This window comes from Dermacentor silvarum, chromosome 1, assembly GCF_013339745.2.
Source record: "Dermacentor silvarum isolate Dsil-2018 chromosome 1, BIME_Dsil_1.4, whole genome shotgun sequence".
Taxonomy (NCBI): domain Eukaryota; kingdom Metazoa; phylum Arthropoda; class Arachnida; order Ixodida; family Ixodidae; genus Dermacentor; species Dermacentor silvarum.
This window is the reverse complement of record NC_051154.1, coordinates 377,284,887-377,295,335: the sequence shown is the minus strand read 5'-3', so window position 1 is coordinate 377,295,335 and position 10,449 is coordinate 377,284,887. Positions and strand designations below refer to the sequence as shown.

Sequence of the window (10,449 nt, the reverse complement as noted above, 5' to 3'; positions counted from 1 at the left end):
CCAACTTTTCATCGGTCGGCGAACACCGTCTTTCGTGATCACATGACCCAAGTATTGCAGTTCATCGCGTAAGAAATCGCACTTTGAAAGTTTTAGGCGCATTACACATTCTGATAGCCGTTTCAGCACTGCTTAAAGGTTAGGCAAATGTTCTGCTTTCGTGCGGCCCGTGATCAGTATGTCTCGAGATAACACGTCACGCTGTTCAGTCCTTTCAGCGCGTTATCCATAATACACTGAAATATTGTGGGAGCCGACGAAATGCCAAACGGTTGGCGGTTGACCAAAAATAGACCTTTGTGCATGTTCAGCATGAGGTATTGCTTGGACTCGTCATCCATTTCGACCTGTTGGTATGCTCTACTTAGGTCTATCTTCGAGAGAGAGAGAGAGAGAAAGCACTTTATTTGCACCCGTCAGAGAGTATGGGTGATCGGGGTGAGACACAGCTCTCCTTTCACCATCTGCCCCCCCTAGACGTCGGCCAGAATCAGTTGGCTCCCGGCGGCCGCCTGGGCTTGACCAATGACTTGTATTTGGGCTTGTTCTTCCTGGCTATGGAGGGAGGATTCCCATGACTATTTGTTTCCATGTAGGCCCTTTAGCGCTGGGCAAGCCCAGAGCATGTGACTTAGGGTCTATCTTCGAAAAATGTTTTCCGCCTACAAGTGCTGCAAATAGCTCGTCCGCATTTGGTAGGGGGTACCTTTCGTTGTCGAGTATTGGGTTTAGCGTGACTTTGTAGTCACCGCATAGTCTGACTGAACCGTCGCGTTTCACCACTGGCACGACATGCGTAGCATACGAGCTCGTTGTAACGGGTGTAATTATTCCCAACTCTTGTAGCTTGGACAATTCGCGTTTGACAGCAGTTTTTAGTGCGAATGGTACACTTCTAGCTTTCAAAAATTTAGGTCTCGCCTCATCCCTGAAGAAGAGAGTAAACTTTTCACCTTTTACTGTGCCGAGTTCGTCCTTGAACAGGTATTCGTAGCGGCTTAGCAAGAACTCGAGCTCAGGTGATTTCTCGGAACTACTTGTCTGCGCCAGCTGCATGTGGTGAAGACCTTGGATTTGCGTCCAATCCAGCTGGAGGGGGCTGCAGCGAATTGTGCCCCAGTAGCGGCTGACCATCATAGACTGCACTAGACTGCCACAAATGCTACTCCGCAGGGCTTCACAGGTTCATTCGTGTAGGTTCTTAGCGTAAGGTTTGTCCTGCGAAATTGAGCACTTCGAAAAAGCGAACGGGACTGTGAAACAGATATAACTGATACAGCGGCTCCTGTATCGAGTTCTATGTTCACTGGTAGGTCGTTAAAGGGACACTAAAGAGAAACAGGAAGTTCAGCTGGAATAAAAGAGGGACCTTCAGGAATGCATGCAGTTTTTGTTGGGTGCAAAAATATGAGTTATTATCGGAGAAATTCGTAAACAAAGACCAAATATCTTTTCCTCAATTTCTTTCACCCCAGATTTGGCGCTGAAGCAGTGTCGTCACAGATTTCATTGCTCTCAGCGAATCAGAATGCGCCATGATACGTCACCGCTTGCGTAAACGGCCGAGGCGCTGGATGCATCATGGCTGCATGCATGGTCGCTGCGTTTGCGTTCGCCGCGATGGATACCGTTGCTGCCGCTGAACCTTGCAAGAAGAGCTCGCCAGGGAAGCAGGACTACATTTCAGCGATATTCAGTGAAACGGAGCGCGAAATGATCCTCCGTGCTCGAGCGGTAGGTGTTTCCGCGTGCGATGGCGGTGAGCCGCCGGCCTGCGCCGGCGGAAAGCAGAGCTTCAATCGTTTTCGTCGATGGAAGGCGAAGCGTCCGGTCCGCCAGGCGACGATGTTCTCGACAGAACAAGCGTAGAAAGTTGCGCACGTATTCGGCATGGTTATTTCGTGGCTTTATTTAATGATATTCAGAAGTCACTGAGCCGCTAGTTTGCTGCTGCAGGGGCACCGGTAGGGGGTCTGATGAAGGCCGCATTGAGGGAACAGCTGCTCGAGAAAGGACTGGCCTCTGGGAACACGCCAAGATACTTTCCGAGGGCAGGATTATACACATAATCCTAGGGCGAAAAATGCAGAGAGCACACCATCGCTTTCTCTGGCTCTTTTGCCGTTTTATCATCGGCAGAGCACTGAGCCATTGCGAACGCCGGGGAGCCGGGGCTCACCGCGCGACACCACATGAGAAGACACAATCGAGTCAACACTACCGCTGCGCCTGAGCAAGCGCCTTGGGCCATTTATACAGCCCTCAACAATACACACACGAGGCATTTTCTGGCTGTTTCCCGCGAAGTCAACGTTTTTCGAGCCACGCAACACGCAACCAAACACCGTAGAGCGGAATAGGCGCGCGCGACGATCCATTGACCAAAAACGAAACTACGAAACTATCACGACCGGATGTATCGCCATGCCATTTTTTCTTATTTATTTAATTTTGTGCTGAACTTGTACTTCCTCGCTTGAAACGGTTTAAAAAGTTGGCAAATGCTGTTTATGTACGTTTAAGGTGTATTTCATTTTGCGTTTTATTAACAGCGATAAATCGCTCTCGACCAATCGCGACCGGCCTGCATTTGTAATCGCCGACGTCACGAATGTGTAGTGCGGGAAATTTGAAGGGGCGTAAGCAACTATCCTTCAGTTTTTCGCTATTTTCTCGCTTATTAAACATCTGTTTGCAGTAAGAATAGTATGGCTGTGATCGTGAAAGGATAATCTACCATTTGAGCTCAGCTTCCGGTTTGTCGTTAGTGTCCCTTTAATGGTAACTTCGACCATGATCGATTTTGCTCTTACTTCTGCAACCGCTTTCACGCTTGGCAAGTTACCCGCCGCGGTGGCTCAGTGAGCTAAAGCGTTTCGCTGCTGAACACGAGGTAACGGGATCGAATACCGGCCGCGGCGGCCGCATTTCGATGGAGGCGAAATGCAAAAACGCCCGTGTGCTTGCATTGTAGTGCACGTTAAAGAACCCCAGGTGGTCAAAATTAATGCGGAGCCCTCCACTACGGCATGCCTCATAATCAGAACTGGTTTTGGCACGTAAAACCCCAGAAAGAAGACGACGCTTTGCAAGTTGCTGCGTGGCAGTGCCAGGGTACGAACATGTCGCTTATTTTTGCCTGACGATTCTTTAAACTTTCTGCTCCGACAAGCACGCTTGATGTGGCTCTTTATAATGCAGTGAAAGCATTTGGCATTCTTATACCGACAAGAGTTTGCTGCGTGTTCCAATGGCGCGTAGCGATAACATGAGGCAGAAGTTTGTTCAGTGGTGTTAACTTTATGCACGTCATATTCTGTCGGTGGTGTTGAGCGCGTAGCAGACGCACTCTGAATAGCCGCTTCGATAGCTATTGCACGATCGACTGCGGTTTGAAACATAAGCTGGTTGTCTTCTGCAAATAAGTTGCGTTGAATAAAGCACCCCGCAAACAAATGTGTCCCTTAAGGCTTGATCAAGAAAAGTGCCGAACTCGCAAGTTTTTGCAAGCCTCCGGAGCTCTGCGGCATACTGAGTCAATCAATCAATCAATCAATCAAAATTTTAATAATTCACAAAAAGGTTTTGCAGATAGAGGTATACAGAAGGAGGTCCCATAGTAAAAACTGAATTGGGACCTCCTGTTCATGGTTAACATAAAAGTTACAATGGCAAGAACGGTAGCTGAATGAGTACAATTGAAAAAATGGTAAATAATAATACAGACATAAGTAAATAACGATATTAATAGTCAACAGTGTATCGGCAGTAAGTAATATAATAAAACTAGGTAAAACTAACATATAAGTGGAGGGAAAAGAAATGGGAAAAAAAAGAAAAAGTAAAGAACAACTTAAGCAACATGTTGACGTACATAAGAACGGCAGGTCTAAAACGAAAGCGGGTTATACAGTACACTATGTCACATACATATCACATAACAAAAAATTTTTCAATTCATGGCAAAACCTATGGGCTTTCTGTAGTTTTATGACAAATGGTAATGTATTCCATGATGATATGGCTGCAAAGTGAACGGTCTGTTTGCCATAATTAGTACGTACTTTGGGTAGAATGAAGTTATTATGAAGCGCGAAACGTGTTGGATTGGTGTTCGTTAGAGATGACGTAGGAAATAGCGACAATGTGATCTTGTCATTTATTAGTTTGAAAAGAAAAGTGGCAAGGTTGAACTTGACAAGGGCGGCAACGTCAAGAATGTTATTTTCTTGTAGTAGCTGTTTAGCATTGGCGGTGTGTGGACTCGACGTGATTACTCTAATAGCCTGGTTCTGGATAGTTTGTAAGGGTTTTAGGTGGAGTACTGTACGTGTTACCCCATGAGGTTATGCAGTAATTAATGTGAGAGTGTACAAACGCGAAATAGAGTGAGAGCAACACAGGTCGTGAAAAGAACGGACGTGACCTAATGAGAATTCGTATTCCATATGATAACTTTTTTTATATGAGTTATATGGCGCTGAAATTTTAGGTTACAGTCAATAATAACACCTAAGTATGTGCATTCTTCACTTGCTGATAATAAATGGTTACCTATGGAAATGGGCGGAATGCATAGTGATGATTTATTTTGGGATGAGAAGAGAAAAAAATTTAGTTTTAGTGGGATTAATGGTAAGTCTATTCATTTTGCACCATCCTAACAAGTTATGAAGATCAGTATTAAGCCTGGTTACTACCGTTGACAGACATTCATCAGAATTAATAATTGTTGTGTCATCGGCATATAGTATACACCTAGATGATGTGAGGCAATTAGGTAGATCATTAATATATAGTAAAAAGAGTAACGGGCCCAAAATGGATCCTTGTGGTACACCTAAATTAGTCATTTTTGGTTTAGAATAAGCATCGGAAACACTAACAACCTGATATCTGTCTCGTAAGTAGTTGCGCAATAGTAGTAATGGAGGACCTGTTATACCTATTGAATCTACTTACACACTAAGAATCTCGTGGTCAATGCTATCAAATGCCTTTGAAAAGTCTACAAATAAAGATCCTGCATATTTACCGTCATCAATGGCTTTCTTTAGTTGGTCAGTGAGGGATACAAGCGCTAGGTCAGTAGAATACCCGGAGCGAAATCCAAACTGGTCAGGTGAAAGAATATTAAATTTGTTTAAGTACTTTATCAATCGCTTTTCGATTATTTTCTCGATGACCTTGCTGAAGAATGGTAAAACACAGATAGGTCTGTAGTTAGATGGTAATGATCGATCACCTTTCTTAAAAACCGGAGTAACCCTACCACGTTTAAGCTCGCGAGGAAAAGTGCCTGTTTTAAACATGAGGTTAATAATTTCAGACAGAACAAATGATATTGATTTGGAAATTAATTTAACGTGACCAGGATGAATGTTATCCAGCCCAGCGCTTGTTATTTTTAAATTGTTAATTACTGATACCACCTCATCAGGAGTGGTTGGAAACATATAAAATGATTGTGCAAGGCGCTTTGGTGAATATGAGTACTGTTTAGCTTGAGTAGAGATATTAGGAAAGAAAGAATCGCTGAAAGCATCGGCAATCTTAAGTGGCTCTAAATAAATATTGCCATCGTGGGATATTTTGGCAATGTTATCAGCTCCCTGTCTCCTATTCAAAAATGAATTCACTATTTGCCATTTTTTCTTTACATCAGAACCGCATTTAAGTATTTTTTCTTCATAATATAAGGTTTTCGCTTTTTTAAGCCGAGCAGAAAGTGAGTTGCAGAATTTTTTGTACCGCGCGCGCAGGTTTATATTGAATGGTTGTCTTTTTCTTTTTTTATAAAGGTTTTCTCGTGTGCGCATGGCTTTTAACAGACTATCGGTGAGCCATGGGTTTTGAGGTGACGCCACTTTCTTTTTGCATTTGCGCATCTGAGAGTAGGAATGATAGTGTGATAACAACTTTGTTAGAAATCGCGAGGAGGCTACCTGTGCATCGTTGGTGTCGAAAACGAAACACCAGTCAGTACGAGATACAGCTTCTGAGAATAACTTTTTATCAAAAACAAGTCTGGTGTAAGTGTTAGGACAAGAATAGTGCGCAGATGTAGTGCGGATAAAGACGGGAAAATGGTCATTAATGTCAGTTTCAAGTACTCCTGCATCAGGTGGATTCAAAAGGTTAGACAACGCATGATCGATTAGAGTGCTGGAACCGTCAAGAACTGAACGAGTAGGGACATTAATAAGACATTCGTAACCAAAACCATGAAAACAAGATGAATAACTGACAGAGCTCGGGGATGACTCCATTAAGTTTATGTTCATATCGTCCATAATTATGACATTTTTGTTCTCCATGGATAACGTTGTCATTATATTTTCGAGAGAAATACAAAAATCAGGAGCTGATGAAGAAGGTGAACGGTAAACGCAACCAAAGATGAAATTTCTATTATCAATGTTGAGAAAGTTAGGATCAAATTCCAACCAGACTGATTCGCAGTTTTGAGTATTTAACGTGAGGTCGAGTCTTCGATTGTACGGGATTCCGGACGAGATATAGACAGCAGTTCCACCATGGTTACTAGACTGTCTGTGGGTATACTCCGATTTATATGAAGGGAAACAGTACAAGTTTTTATCAACTTCACTAAGCCAGGTCTCTGAGACAGCAATGATTGAAAAAGTGTAAGAAAGAGCTGAAAGCAGATTCTGGAAGTCATCGTAATGTTTGCGGAGGCTGCGCTCATTGAAATGAATAAAAGAGCGATTACTATTCTGAAGGAAGTCATTTAACTTTCTGGTTGTGTAATATGTCGCCATGATGGACGAAAAGGTGTTAAGGCAGGTATAAACTGAACACTTTTTAGTTAATGACCGCTAGGTCTGATTCATTGGCAATGCGGTACACTCTGGTTCTCTCCGCCTTTCTGGCTTTGATTTGACAATTGCTGATCCACATAAATTGCCATTTGTGTTGTTTTTTCAAAGCCAGCGCCTTCGAAAAGAGTGCCTTATTTTGCGGCGTCAAATGTTCATTGACGTAAACCGCGCTGTCAACAGAAGCTTTCACACCGATGTCGCTTAGGTGAAGCTTAGCCTTATGTGCCTTGCTGACAAATTCATTCTTTTTTGTGCGTGAACAGAATCTAGCTATGATGTTCTTTTTGTCTTGCACTTTTGTAGGGACTCGATGAGCGACATCAAGGTCAGCCACCGTTAATGGACACCCAATTTTCGTGCCGATGGTTTGCAGTACAGTGATGCAGTCCTCACCTTGGGTACAGGGGACGCCCCTAACCTCAACATTGTTCATTCTGGAGTATTGCTCCTGCTCAGCCAACCTTTCAGACAGTGCTTTGTTCTCTGATGCGAGCCGTTTATTATCAGCTGCAAGCTGTAGCTTTTCCTCCCGCAGTTTTTCAATGATGTCATTTAAGAGACATACACTGTCTCTTGCGGCTATTAAGAGCGGCGATAAATTTTGCTCTTTCTGCCATAATGTGCAGTTTCGGGACAAGGCTCTGTGCAACACTTCTCGCCCGTACGGGACCTTGTTAGCCTGTAGACCTGCTTGGAGCCGCTATGTCGCTATATGCGACATACCAAACGCCGGTTTTTTGTTGTTTTTTTTGTCGTCTGGGTGTATCGAGATTTTCCAATAACTGGGTGACAGAAGAAAAGCAGGAAAGTGAATGAAAACACTCTATGGTATCATCAATTTATGGCAGCGGGTAGACGTCTTTTTTTAGTTACAAAATTCAGTGGGCAATAATCAACGCAGAATCTCCACGTACCATCTTGATTCTTCACAAGGATAACTGGAGTGGCCCAGGGAATTGCCGAATAATGATATTGTCAAGGTGTTTAATGACAGGATTGAGAGGTCGAACTCGGTGTGGCAGTCGGAACCCTGCGAACAGTCAGGACAAGCCCCGTGCGTAAAAACGCTGGTGATGCCTTATCTGATGGCGCACTTCTGACCGGCACTTCTGCGTCGTATTTCATACACCGGAGATGCACCTGGCTAACCGGCACTTCTTCTTCGTTACATTTGTCCCCCGGATACAATATATCCTTTTCGCCAGCGCTCTGATGCTGATACTCTGTAATGTTTCTGCCGCATGGGATACACTGACGCAGTGTTGATGAGATGAGGTATTCTAGGTGCTGGAGTCGAAGGTTTTGCTATCTTTTGAAAAATTGAACTCTTGTGCGCGCGTCGAGAGTGCGTGACGTTCACTTGTGTTAAGCGACTTGCTGATCATTTGAAGGAATTGCGATTCGTCAGGGCGGAGATGCACTTGCTCGCCTGGAGCATCATCTAGTACAGCCAGCATCACGGATGATTCCAGTTTGAATAGGCCAAGTCTCATGTCGCCTCGCAAAACTGCAGCATCCGTCGAACAGTTGATCATCCATACGACAGTGCGCCCTTCAACTACCCACACCACTCAATGAGAAGTTAAAGCGTTCTTTTTCATACAGGTGAAATGAATCGGTTCTATCGTGGCGTCATACATGGCAAGGTCATTGCTGGAACGAGTAACTAGAACACACACGGCAGAAAGTGCGGGGACGACTGTATCTTCGAAAACACAGAAGACGCATTCACGATAAGAGGAATTGAGGAAGAGCTCAGTTGGGAGACTGCTGCGCACCAAACGTTCCGCACTTCGACAGTCAACATGTAGTAGCACCACACTCCAGCAAGAAGTCAATGCCCAAAATAACATCGTGCGAAGATCGTGCAACAACCGCAAATTTTATGGTAAACATTTTACCGCACAAAGACACGTCAATAGTGCAAACGCCATCATGGGCACAACGTATCACCATTCAGTCTACGAAACGTCGCACCATGGTTCCAAGGAAACATTACTTCCAGTCCTAGAAACCTCTTAAAGCTGATACTCATCACAGAAATCGTCGCCCCCTGTATCAACAAGCGCCGGGATAGGTACGCCACCGACAAGTACATGAGCTTTGTTTTCCAACATCAGCACTGGCGGAGGTATATCTGTGGGTTGTGTCCGGTGTCCAGAGGTCTCACCCCGCTTTGGCCGCTCTGACTAGTTTTCCCGCGGTGGTGACAAAGTGGGGTGCAGCGGTTATGGAGATCGCGTAGCACGTGGGACAAGTGGCGGCGTCATACTTCGATCAGAGGGCGTTGAGTTGTTCCGAAAGACTAGAAGGTGTGCGTAGCGGACGTCGCGTAGAGAACGGTAGGAAAAAAAGGCTGCAGTGACGTGGGCACTGGTTCATGCTTCAATGAAGGTCAGCGTTTGCAAGATCGTACTATGTGGCCGGGAACACCGCAGCTGGAAGAGAACACCGCACACAGGAAGTGGTCGAGACGCACGGGGCTGTTCGAAGCATCGGCTCATGTCTGAAGGCTCTGGATAGATGTTTCTCTCCGCATTGCATGACACCGTAGGACAAATTTGCAGAAGCTACATTTGCTGCAGAAAAGAGCTGTGCGTTACACAGCTGATGTACGTCATACTTACTGCACAGAACCTCTTTTTTCTAAATATATATTTCTTCCTGCGTTTTGTTTTTACAATTACAGCTTGATGTTGTGTTATAAAGGTTTCGTTAACTTTGGTATTTGATGATGCAATTCACCTGGCAAGACTACGCGTCAATGCAAGTGTTTGTCAGACCAGACATAAAGAGATATGGCTCGTACCCACCCTTAGAACTTCCTATGACGAAAATTCTTTGTCTTACACACTTCCTTCGCTGCTAAACATATTAAACCAGCAAGATTTTGATCTTTCCTGTAACTGAAACTGTCTTATCAAACGTTTTTGCCAGCTTATTTATTGGCAGGACTAGTATATATGCCTTCCGTTTTTTTCTCTGTTCTAGTCGACCGCTGCAGTTCATGTTGTTGATTAATTGTACTGCCATTTTTTGCTGGTGTGATTGTTTGCCAATCTGTTACTTTCGTTCTGTATTACTCGTCACTTTCTATTGCTTGTCCACTTCGCAATTCTTATGTATGACTGGCTGTCACCCTGCTGTTTCGCCAACGTGTAAGGAGTGGGGACATCGTCAAGCTGTTTTATCTTTAAGACCCGTACTCCTCCTTTTCAAAGAAAATAAAATATGATTGATTGATTGATTGATAGGTAGTGGGCGGTTGTTGACAAAGGGAGCGGAGCGCAAACGTGGGCCATAGTTGCAAGGCGGTTGCCGGAATGCGAGCCCTAATGGCACTGCACCTCGATCGGTACTCATCGGCGTCTGCTGTGTTAACAGGCCGTTGTCACGGGGCTGGTGTCACAGATTCTGATTACCTGGCATATGCGCCCAGGGAGTCATCGGGGCAATGGGACATTTGCTGGCACCGATGCACTTCTCGTACAATCTTCCGTATGGTCGACGAAGGATCGTTAGGCGAGATTGCGTTGACACTAGCCACTGTGGCAACCTTAGACAAATGAACAAATTTTGGCCTATCCGCCGCATCGTAAAATGGATT

The 10,449-nt window shown here is 44.6% G+C and overlaps 1 pseudogene; it reads left to right on the top strand.

Annotated features, from left to right (window-relative positions):
- Positions 1 to 6,780: 6,780 nt before the first annotated feature.
- LOC119445774 ((3R)-3-hydroxyacyl-CoA dehydrogenase-like) overlaps positions 6,781 to 10,449 on the top strand; it is a 31,350-nt pseudogene continuing 27,681 nt past the window's right edge.